This window comes from Sarcophilus harrisii, chromosome 1, assembly GCF_902635505.1.
Source record: "Sarcophilus harrisii chromosome 1, mSarHar1.11, whole genome shotgun sequence".
Taxonomy (NCBI): domain Eukaryota; kingdom Metazoa; phylum Chordata; class Mammalia; order Dasyuromorphia; family Dasyuridae; genus Sarcophilus; species Sarcophilus harrisii.
In genome coordinates this window covers 451,132,886-451,145,417 of record NC_045426.1, presented here as the reverse complement: position 1 = coordinate 451,145,417, position 12,532 = coordinate 451,132,886, and the positions used below count along the sequence as shown (strand labels likewise).

The following is a 12,532-nucleotide window of genomic DNA, read 5'->3' as shown; positions in this document are numbered from 1 at the left end:
ATAAGATTGAGGGAAATATAGAGCTGGTATCCATAACTACTAATGTAAATGGGATGAACTTACCCACAAGACAGAATCAAACAGCAGAGGGTTTAAAAAACAGAATCCTACAATATGTTGTTTACAAGAAACACATTTGACAGAGAGAGAGACACTGTATACAGAGTAAAGGTAAAAGGCTGAAACAGAATTTATTATGTTCCAACTGAAGTTAAAAAAAAAAAAAAAGCAGGAGTATCAATTTTGATCTCAGATAAAGCAAAAGTAAAAATAGATTTTATTAAAAGGGATCAGGAGAGAAAGCACATCTTGATAAAGGGTATAGTAAATAATGAAGTAATAACAATATTAAATGTGTATGCAAGTGGTGGAGTAGGCAAATTTCTAGAGAAGATTTTAAGCCATTTGCAGGAAGAAATAGAGAGCAAAACTTTTTTAATGGGGGACCTCAACCTTCTCCTCTTAGAATCAGACAAATCTAACCACAAAATAAAAGATCCTAGAAAACCTAGATATCATAGACCTATCATAGCCTAAACTGGTCTACTTGTTCAGTGCCATAGCAATCAAACTGCCTAATATAATTTTATAAAAATAGAAAATATAACAAAATTCATCTGGAAGGACAAAAGGTCAAGAATATCAAGGGAATTAATGAAAAAAAAAAATACAAAGAATGGTGGCTTAGCAGTACTAGACCAAAAACTGTATTATGAAACAGCAGTCATCAAAACCATTTGTTACTGGCTAAGAAATAGAGTGGTAGATCAGTGGAATAGATTAGATACACATAACACAATAGTCTAGGCCTATTAGCAATCTAGTATTTGATAAACCCCCAAGCTCCAGCTTCTGGAATAAGAGCTCACTACTTGACAAAAATTTCTGGGAAAACTTAAAAATAATATGTCAGAAATTTGACATAGACCTACATCTCACACCCCATACCAAAATAAGGTCAAAATGGATACATGATTTATGTATGAAGTATGATACTACAAACAAATTAGGAAAACAATGGCTAATTTACCTACTGGATGTTTGGAGAAGGGAAGAATTTATTACTGAAGAAGAACTAGAGAGCATCATAAAAGGCAAAATGGACAACTTTGATTATGTTAAATTAAAAAACAAATTTGCCCAAAGCAAGATTAACAGATTAAAGCAAGAAATAAGATTAAAAGAGTACAAAGATGGGAAAAAATCTTTACAGACAGTATTTCTGATAAAGATCTCTTTTTAAAATATATAAAGAACTGTGTCAAATTTATGTGTAATTCCCCAATTGATAAAGGGTGAAAGGATATGAATGGACAATTTTAGATGATAAAATTAAAGCCATTTATTTTATGAAAAATTGTTCTAAATCACTCTTGATTATAGTAAAACAACTCTGAGATACTACCTCAAATCTCTCAGATTGGCTAAGATAACAGGAAAAGATATGGCTAAATGTTGGAGGAAAAGTAGAACAACTGGTTTACTAATGCATTGTTGGTAAGTTATGTAATGATCTAAGCATTCTGGAAAACAATATGAAATTATGCCCAATGGACTATCAAACTGTCCATACCCTTTAATCCAACAGTGTTTTTATTGGGCCTATATCCCAAAGATATCATTAAAAAGGGGGGAAAGAGCCACATGTGCAGAAATGTTTATGGCAGCTCTTTTCGTGGTAGCAAAGAATTGGAAAAGGATTGGATGCCCATCAATTGGGGAATAGCTGAACTAGCTGTGGTACACGAAAGTAAGGGAATATTATTGTTCTATAAAAAATTATGAACAATCTGATTATAACCGAACCAAAAATACATTGTAACAGCAAGAATGTGTGATGATCAATTATGAAAGACTGGATTCTTCTCAGTGGGTCAGTGATCCAAAGAAATCCCAATAGACTTTGGACAGAAAATGCCATCTGTGTTCAGTAAAAGATCATATGCTATATTCACTTTTTTTTCTGTTTTTTTCTCTCTCTCTCATGTTTTTCCCTTTTGCTCTGATTTTTCTCTTCCAATATGATTCATAAAGCAATGTGTATCGAAAATAAATACACTTACTACATTAAAAAAAGAAAACAATCTGTTTTGTTTGTTTGTTTTGCTTTTGTTTTTGAGAATGACTTGCCCAGGATCACATTGCTAGTAAGTGTTAAGCATTTGAAGTCAGGTCCTCAGGGCTGGTATTCTATTTACTGTGCCATCCAGTTGCCCCTCAAAAACAAACAATCTGGGGAACAGATTAAGAAAATTAAATAGAAGAATATTAAGACTACCTGAATGCTACAATAAAAAAAAATTCTTGATACAATAATACAAGACATAATTAAAGAAAATTTGTCTTAAAGTGTTAGAAAAAAAAGGGGAAAGTAGAAATAAAAAAATTCACTTGCCATAACCTGAAAGAAATCCCACAAAGAAAACCTACAGATATATAAAAGCTAAAATCTTAAATACTCAGCTCAAGGAGAAAATATTATGAACAACAAGAAAAAAACTAATTTAAATACAGTTGACCCACAATTAAAATTACATAAGACCTAGAAGTGGCTAAAATAAAAGAGCAGAGATCTTGGAATACTATTTACTAAAGTGCAAAAGAAGTGGAGTTGTATTTCAAAACACCATAACCCAGTAAAGTTAACCATAATCCTGAATGAAAGAAAATGGATATTCAATGAATTGCCAGGCTTTCAGGATTTTGTTGCAAAAAGACTTGAACTTAATAAAACAAATAATATATAAATCAAGAAAAATATAAGGTAAACATCAAAGATTAATTATAAGGGGCTCAATAAGGATAAATTCTTTACTATTTATATATGGAAATGCAAACCATACATTTAAGACTGTCATTAGTAATTGGGTACTTAGAAAGAAAGATTGTGATAGAGCTGAATATGAGGTGATTCTAAAAAACAAAGCCATGTGGGAAAATATAAAAAGAGTAATTATCTTATACAAATGAGGTGCAAAACAAAGAACCAACACAGAGGAATTAGATGGGGAAGGAGTACTGGTAGTTCTTGAACCCTAATCTTATTGGGAATGGATTAAAGAGGAAGCAATACATATATATCTAGAAGGATATAAAAATCTTCTAAATTCACAAAGAAATAAGAATCTAAGGGAATATAGTGAGGAAGGAAAGGTTAAGGGAAGGATTTTTGGAAAGAACCCTACCCACATCAGATCTGTGTTTAAAAAAAAAAAAAAAAAAAAAAAAAAAAAAAGAACGCATACATTTAAAAGGAACTACAAGTCTTCTAAATTTATAAAGAAATAAGAGGGTGAGGGAATAGGATGAAGGGATATAAAAAGGTGTGTAGATTAATAGGAACAGTATAAAGGGGGAATAATAGGTATATTTTAAGGCTAATAGAAATTAGATAGAAAAAAGAGGGCAAGGGGAAAGGGTAGGGGGAGAGAACAAAGAAGAAATCCTTGATGGGGGTATAATTGTAGATTAAATAATAGGAAGGAAATGTAGTATGAAGGAAATTTAGTAATAAGAGAGATACACGAACAATAATGAAGATCGGGAGTAGAATTTATAAGGTAAGAAGATCAGGAGCAGTAATCAGGCAAAGTTAAAGCTAAAATATATTTATTCAAAAGAGAAAAATAGAAAAACAATACTATTATGTCAGCCATATTCATCAATATCATTTTAAATTATTTAAAATAACTAAATAGTATAAGAATGGAATATAGCACTTATAGGAAATGATGAGTTGGTAGAAAGACTTAGTTGGAAGAGGAAAGAGGGAAACAAAGTAAAAAGGGCACAGTAAGAACAAAAGAAAATGTATAAAGAAAAAAACAAATTATGGAGGCACTGGACACAATGTGTAGTATTTATTATATAGGCTTTCTTGACATGGAAATTTTTTGCTCTATAATGTGAATCTTTTTTTATGTTCTGCTATGCACTGATTTTTTTTTTCTATTTTATATTTAAATATAAATATTTTTTAAGTCCTATTCAGGATGAATGGTGTAGCAATGACCTTGATATTTCAAGGGCTATACAGTTAGAACACATACTTTCCAATTCTGCTGAGTCAGAAATGCATTGAGTATGACCATAGACTATATGTCTATCATCCAAGGACCAGCCTAATGGAGTCCAAAGAAGTTTATCACCTAAGAGTTGACTAGGAGATAATAAATTTTGTCAGACAAGAGTGATTCACAAAGACAATAAAGAAGTAGTCATGCTGAACAAAGTGAATTATCTAGACATGATGGCTTCTTAGAAAAATTTTTTCATATCCACTTTAGTGGTAAAACTTAGCAATTCTGATTAGCACTCAAGAATAGTATAAAAGTTAATCATCAAAAAGATGCTGCCTCATTTGATTTTAAAAAGACTCATACTAAGAACTAGCATTTTTATATAGCACTTTAAGTTTTCTAAAGCAATTTGCAAATATTACCTCATTTTATCCTCATAACAACCCTGGAAGATAGGCAATCTTATCCCCAATTTTATCGAAGTCAGATTCCTGAGGAAAGGAACTAATTGGAATGAAAATTTAAGAAGACTTTTCCCATTTTCTTCACCTTCACTTCCCTCCCCCCATTCTGCTATCTAGTGACACTGACCTCCTTACTATTTTTCACATACCATACTCTAAATTCACATTACTTTGAGCCTTGTTCTTTGCTTTCCCCCATGCCTGCAATTCTCTCCCTCCCCATCTCTATCTCCTAGCTTCCTTGGTTTATTTCAAGTCTCAGGTAAAGACCCATCTCTTTCTAGAAATCTTTCCCATTTCTATTTTAAAAAACCCACTGCAAACATAGAAATAAATGGAGGCTTGCTTAAATGATAAGTAGTATCCATCTATAACCATCAACAATCATTATCTATAATGGGTATAAACTAGAAGCCTTCCCAATAAGATCATGTATGAAGCAGAAATGTCCATTATCACAACTATTATTCAATATTATATCAGAAATGCTAGGTATAGTAATAAGACCAGAAAAAATAAATAAAACAAAGGAATAAAAAACAAAGAACTAAAACTATCACTCTTTGCGGATGATGTGTGATATACTTAAGAAACCCTAGAGAACCAATTTTAAAACTAATTGAAACAATAATTTCAGCAAAATTTCAGAATGTAAAATAATTTTATTTATATATGTGTATATATATATATATATATATATATATATCAATACTTCCATATATTACCAACAAAGCAACAATATTATAAGAATCAACTGTGAAAGATTTAGTTACTCTAATCAAGACAATGATCCAAAACAATTTCAAAGGATCAGTGATGAAAAATGTTAACAACTTCCAGAGAGAGAACTGATAAATATTGAGTGCAAACTGAAGCATACTTTTTAAAACTTTCTTTATTTTTCTTGGTTTTTATATTTTCTTTTGCAACAATAGCTAATAGGGAAATTATTTTACATCCTATCACATATATAATTGAAATTATAATACTTTATTCTCAATGTGTGAGGAAAACACAGGAGGGAAGTAGAGATTTTGAAAATCAAAAAATGTAAATATCTAGTGCCTTTTGTCTGAGATCACCTCCAATTTATCCAATTTATATCTTGATTGAATCTAGTTGTTTGGATTTTTTTTTTACTATTTTTTGTTTCTTTTTTGTTCTCACAACTTAGCACAGTGACTGGCACACAGTGGGCAATTAATAAATGATAGTTGAACAATGGGCTAGCAACTTAATATACATAACAATAACATTGGCAATAATTAATTATAATAACAAGCAATATTATTAGTGCTTATTTAAGCTTTAAAGCTTAAAACTTTATTCAGAAATGGAAAATGCCATCTGTATCCAGAGAAAGAACTATGGAGACTGAATATAGATCAAACCATAGTATTTTCACTTTTTGTTTATATTTTTTCTCATGATTTTTCTTCTTTTGGTCTGATTTTTCTTGCATAAATGATAAATATGGAAATATGCCTAAAAGAATTGTACATATTTAACTTATATCAGATTCCTTGCTGTCTTGAGGAGAGAGGAAAGGGAGAGAGGGAAAAGAATTTGGCACTTAGAGTGTTACAAAAACAAATGTTGAAAATTAAGTTTATGTGTATTTGGAAAATAAAATGCTATTGAAAAATTTTTAAAACTTTACCAAAATAGCTTAAAGAACTGTTTAAACATGCCAAGTTATCTGTGGTCATCATGATAATAATAGTAGAAGTGGCATTAATAATTCAGATTTCTGGTGTTGAACAAAGGAAGGCTAAGGACCATTCCTATTTAAAAAATTATTGAAAAGAAATATTTTCTACTGAATAGAAATAAAGACAATTCTCATATAAACAGCTTGAGGTTGCATTATACTGTTATAATTAATCTGTCACAGCAATAAGAAACTTCAGAAATATCTAGCTCAATATGTACTGGGCTACAAATCTCTTCTATAGTCACCCCCAGCATGTGATAAACCATTGAGCAATAAGACTTGTAAAAGGAAATCCATTATTTTATGAAATGACTTTTCCCATTTGGAAGTAGCACTCATCATTAAGATTTTTTTAATGATATTTCTCTTTTGAAATGCAAATTAAGACAACTCTAAGATACCACTACACACCTGTCAGATTGGCTAAGATGACAGGAAAAAATAATGATGATTGTTGGAGGAGATGCGGGAAAACTGGGACATTGATGCATTGTTGTTGGAGTTGTGAACGAATCCAACCATTCTGGAGAGTAGTTTGGAACTATGCTCAAAAAGTTATCAAACTGTGCATACCCTTTGATCCAGCAGTGTTACTACTGGGCTTATATCCCAAAGAGATCATAAAGAAGGGAAAGGGACCTGTATGTGCACGAATGTTTGTGGCAGCCCTCTTTGTAGTAGCTAGAAACTGGAAACTGAGTGGATGCCCATCAGTTGGAGAATGGCTGAATAAATTGTGGTATATGAATATTATGGAATATTATTGTTCTGTAAGAAATGACCAACAGGATGATTTCAGAAAGGCCTGGAGAGACTTACACGAACTGATGCTGAGTGAAATGAGCAGGACCAGGAGATCATTATATACTTCAACAACAATACTATATGATGACCAGTTCTGATGGCCCTGGCCATCCTCAGCAATGAGATCAACCAAATCATTTCCAATGGAGCAGTAATGAACTGAACCAGCTAAGCCCAGAGAAAGAACTCTAGGAGATGACTAAAAACCATTACATTGAATTCCCAATCCCTATATTTATGATTTCCTTCACAAGCTAATTGTATAATATTTCAGAATCTGATTCTTTTTGTACAGCAAAATAACGGTTTGGTCATGTATACTTATTGTGTATCTAATTTATATTTTAATATATTTAACATCTTCTGGTCATCCTGCCATCTGGGGGAGGGGGTGGGAGGTAAGAGGTGAAAAATTGGAACAAGAGGTTTGGCAGTTGTTAATGCTGTAAAGTTACCCATACATATAACCTGTAAATAAAAGGCTATTAAATAAATAAATGATATTTCTCTATCTATCTCTTGCTGCTGGGCATATAGAAATGCCAGTGATTTATGGGTTTATTTTATCTCCTGCAACTTTGCTAAAGCTGTTAATTGTTTCTAGTAGTGTTTTAGTTGATTCTCTAGGATTCTCTAAATACACTATCATATCATTTGGTTTCCTCATTACCTACTCTAATTTCTTCAATTTCTTTTTATTCTCTTATTGCTAAAGCTACCATTTCTATAATAATAGTGGTGATAATGGATTATCTTGTTTTACCCCTGATCTTATTGGGAATTGTTTTAGCTTATTCCCATTACATATAATGCTTGCTGTGGTTTTTAGATAGATGCTATTTATCATTTTAAGGAAAAATACTTTTATTCCTATGCTCGTTAGTGTTTTTTAATAGGAATACATGTTGATTTTTATCAAATGCTTTTTCTGCATTTATTCAGATAATTACATGCTTTGTGTTAATTTAGTTATTGATATGGTTAAATATTCTAGTTTTCCTGATACTGAACCAGTCCTGCATTCCTGGTATAAATCCCACTTGATTGGAATGTGTTATCTTGGTGATAAGTTACTGAAATCACTTTACTAATATTTTATTAAGAATTTTTGCATGCCTTGTGTAAGTCATCTGTATTCAAGGACCTCAGCTTCAATATCAATAAAAGTAGGGTGTCAGACAAAAAAAAAAAGATTTTTGCATCTAGAGCAATTTGGAACTATAACCAAAGGACTATAAAACTGCATATCCTTTGATCCAACAGTGTCTCTACTAGATCTGTACCCAAAGATTTCATAAAAGAGAGAAAAGAACCCAGATCTTCAAAAATGTTTGTAGCAGATCTTTTTGTACTGGCAAGTAAATTGAGTATATGCCCATCAGTTGAAGAATGGCTGAATAAATTATGGTATATGAATGATATGGAATATTATTGTTATATAAGAAATGATCAGCAGGATGATTTCAGAGAGGCCTGGAGAGACTTACATGAACTGATGCTAAATGAACTGAGCAGAAACAGGAGATCATTGTATTCAGTAACAACAACATTATGTGATGATCAACTGTGATAGACTTGGCTCTTTTCAGCAATGAGGTGATTCAAGGCAATTCCAAAAGACTTGTGAGAGAAAGAGCCATCTACATCGAAAGAGAAAAATATGAAGACAGAATGTGGATCACAATATAGCATTTTCACTTTTTTTGTTGTTGTTTGTTTGCTCAGTTTTTTTTTCTTTTCTTGTGTTGTTTTTTTCTTTTGATCTCATTTTGTGTGTGTGTGTGTCCAGCATTTGGAAATGTGTTTAGAAGAACTGCATATGTGTTTAACCTAAAAAAAAAAAAAAAAAAGATTTTTTTTTTGTGTTTATATGAGTCTGAATCAATCTCTCTGCCTCTATCACTTACTGCTCCTAATTTTGCCCTACAGAACAAAACAGAAAAAGTCTAATCCCTCTTCCACAACATAGCCTTGAGATACTTGAAGGTAATGCTCATATTCCACCTCCTGACCATTAAACCCATTCTACCTCATGCTAAATACTCTTATTTCAGAATATTTTGTCAACTCAGATATATGCATGCCAATCTGGAATTTTACAATTCACAGTTTATTGCTGAATTGATTCAATTTAGCTAAAACAAATAGCCACCATATATTTTCTTTCCTTTATCCATAGTTAAGAAGAAACTAATATTTTATTTTACTTACTAATCTCTACATAATAAAGTGGAAAAACAGAGAGTCTGGTGTATTTTAAGGGTGGAAGAACACTGAATTAGGTGTCATGAGATCTTTTCTGGCATTAACTTGCTTTGTGACTTTGATCAAGTTACTTCAATCTATTGGGATTGCTTTCTTTTTCTTAAAAAATATGATAAATGGAGAATTTTTAAAATTTTTATGTAATGGACCTCTTTGCCAACCTATGGACTTTTTTTTATAATAATGTTTTTAAGTACATAAAATAAAATAGATGGGATGACAGAAGAAATCAATTATATTGAAATTATCAAAATACACTTATTAAAAAAAAAAAAGCATAGACTTCAGGTTCTGAATCTTGTTTTATTTTTTTTTTTATTTTTTTTTTTTTGGTCTTTAGAATTTTTTTTTTTTATTATTATAGTAACTTTTTATTGACAGAATCCATGCCTGGGTAATTTTTTTTTACAACATTATCCCTTGCACTCACTTCTGTTCCGATTTTTCCCTCCCACCCTCCAACCCCTCCCCTAGATGGCAAGCAGTCCTATATATGTTGAATATGTCCTAGTATATCCTAGATACAATGTATGTGTGCAGATCCAAACAGTTTTCTTGTTGCACAGGGAGAATTGGATTCAGAAGGTAGAAGTAACCCGGGAAGAAAAACAAAAATGCAAACAGTTTACATTCATTTCCCAGTGTTTTTTTTTTTTTTCCTTTGGGTGTAGCTGCTTCTGTCCATCATTGATCAATTGAAACTGAATTAGGTCTCTTTGTCAAAGAAATCCGCTTCCATCAAATTACATCTTCATACAGTATCGTTGTTGACGTATATAATGATCTCTTGGTTCTGCTCATTTCACTTAGCATCAGTTCATGTAATTCTCTCCAAGCTTCTCTGTATTCATCTTGCTGGTCATTTCTTACAGAACAATAATATTCCATAACATTCATATACCACAATTTACCCAACCATTCTCCAATTGATGGGCAGCTGAATCTTGTTTTAAACAGCTATTAAAATACCTTTTCCCTTCACATCATAACCATTTCATTGAATTCTTCCTTGTCACAAATAAAATAAGCAAAATCAATTGACAAACAACTGCATTTGCTAGCATATATAACTCTTTTTGTTTCCCAATTCTTTGAGAGGAGGGAATCCTCCTCTCATGTTGCATGTTTTTTTTGGTTATTGTTTTGTTGTTGTTGTTATTGTTGTTGTTGTTTTTGCTTTTTCTGGAATCAAGATTAGTGATTGTAATTAATTTGGGTTTAGTTGACTTGTAGGATTTTTTTTATTATAGTAATTGTGTATTATTCTCATCATACTACTTTCTTTACTATATATCAATTCATACAATTCTCTGAGCAATAGGCAGAATCGAAGGTAATTTCCTCATTGCACCCCAGACACTCAGATCTAGTTAGAGTCTATCTAATAAGCATTACTTGAACTAAACCCCTTCTGGTACCACATGTCTCAGCCTTGGAACTGAGCTTCTTTCAATGACACAGAAATCCTGACCTTATTCAGTAAACACTTGGATAAAAGACTTAGGCAATCAAAGATTTTGGTTGTGTCCCATGTACCACCTTTCCCCTTCTCTACATCAAAGCTATGTTAGAGAAAAACCACTAAACCAAAAATAGCCACCTTAAATAGACCTTTAAAAAAGTAACTCCTCCTATCATTCTTTCTCTTTTCTGTAGTGTGAAATTTTCTCAGGAAATCACTTTCTTAACCTTAAAAAATTTAGGGGAAGGGGGCTTACTGATACTTAGCAGCTAGAGACCTTAACTGTCTCTTCACCTTTGTGTTGTTTTTGTTTGGTTGTTTTTATTTTGCTTCAATATAGGTATCTAAACAGCATTATTGAGATAGTTTATTTCCAATCTTAGAACCAACCTTGTGTGTTTTAGACATGTGTTATTCTTAAATCTCACAGTCAGTGCTTGGAGGTTTTGCCTATAACTGCTACAGTATTTTTTGACAGGAGGAGGAACCCAGTTCCTGACCTAGCTTTTCATAAGATGTAGACCTCTAAGACGGTGAAGATGAGTTGACAATTTGGCTGTCTCACAAAATGTTTCATACTTTGATGAACTAAGGCATCAACTCCAGGGAGAGTATAATAATTATTTCATATCTTTACCATAAATCTTTGTCAATATATACATTTAATTCTTATGTTTTAAGCATTTCTTTTTAGTGGAATAAACAAATATCTCTTGTATATCTGATATACATTATATATTAAGTACCTTTTTATTTCCTCTTGGTAATGCTCTAAACTTATTAGTCACACATAAGCTTAATCTTAATACAGGACTCTAGGATGGGAGTAAAAAAAGGCCAGATGTGAAAAAATAGTTCCTGACCTCATTGTTCATAATCTTAAAAGTGAACACAATCTAAACATGTTAATGCAGACCTAGGGATTTCTTTGAAAGAAATGATGCAAACTCTACTCTCCATGAGTCCAGCAGTGTTTCCATCTGTTACATTTAAATTACTTATATTCATCATTTCTAATAATAAAATTATCTTTCTTCCTGGTTACATATGCTATATTTCCCAATTCCCCAGTTGATTATCAGCTACTTTGGTTTTCAGGTTTTCTGTCTCAAAAAGAACCTTCTTAGTTTCTTTGACATCTTTAAAGTAGTGAAATTACAAGATAAAAAGGTTTGAAAAAAAATAGTTAAATTGCATGTTAGAAAAAAAGGGAACCAAGATTTTTAAAATGGAAATCATATCCTCAAGGTTTATATACTTCAGAAGTAGTAGACAAAAGATTCTAAAGCAAAATTTCTAACTTTAAAGACACTGTTCTTTTACATTTGTTCTTATTAAATGATCCCACCCTCTAATTCTAAAAATGGGGAGTTTGAGGTTCTATGGGAGAATCAAGTGCTGGTGTTCAGAAAGCAATCTACAGTTGTTCATAGCTGAAGTTCAGGAAGAAATCAAGATTGGATCTTATACGTTTGAGAGAAAACAGAGAGGTGATCATTTGAATTTTTTTTTTTTTAGAATATTGATTGTTCCAATAAAAATGAGACCAAATCCTTCTTCAGGGCAACCCTATGAATCAACAAAAACCTTTTTGGAATTTTGACAAAATTATATTATTCTTAAAAATTTTTAAATAGTTTAAATTATGCATTACATCAAACCAAGTATCTTAACTTTGGGTTCAAGTATTTCAGTGTAATTCTGGATTTACCTAATCATTTCACTTTTCCTTACTCCCCCAGCCTATGTATGTACTCCACCCAGATAGGACAGCTCATCACTATCTTAATCTGAGCCTCTCCCT

General features: G+C 31.8%; 1 long non-coding RNA gene across 3 annotated transcripts in view; it reads left to right on the top strand.

Moving 5' to 3' along the window:
• The window catches only part of LOC116421293, a 143,951-nt gene that overhangs the window by 66,193 nt on the left and 65,226 nt on the right, over positions 1–12,532 (top strand). The window lies entirely within an intron of this gene.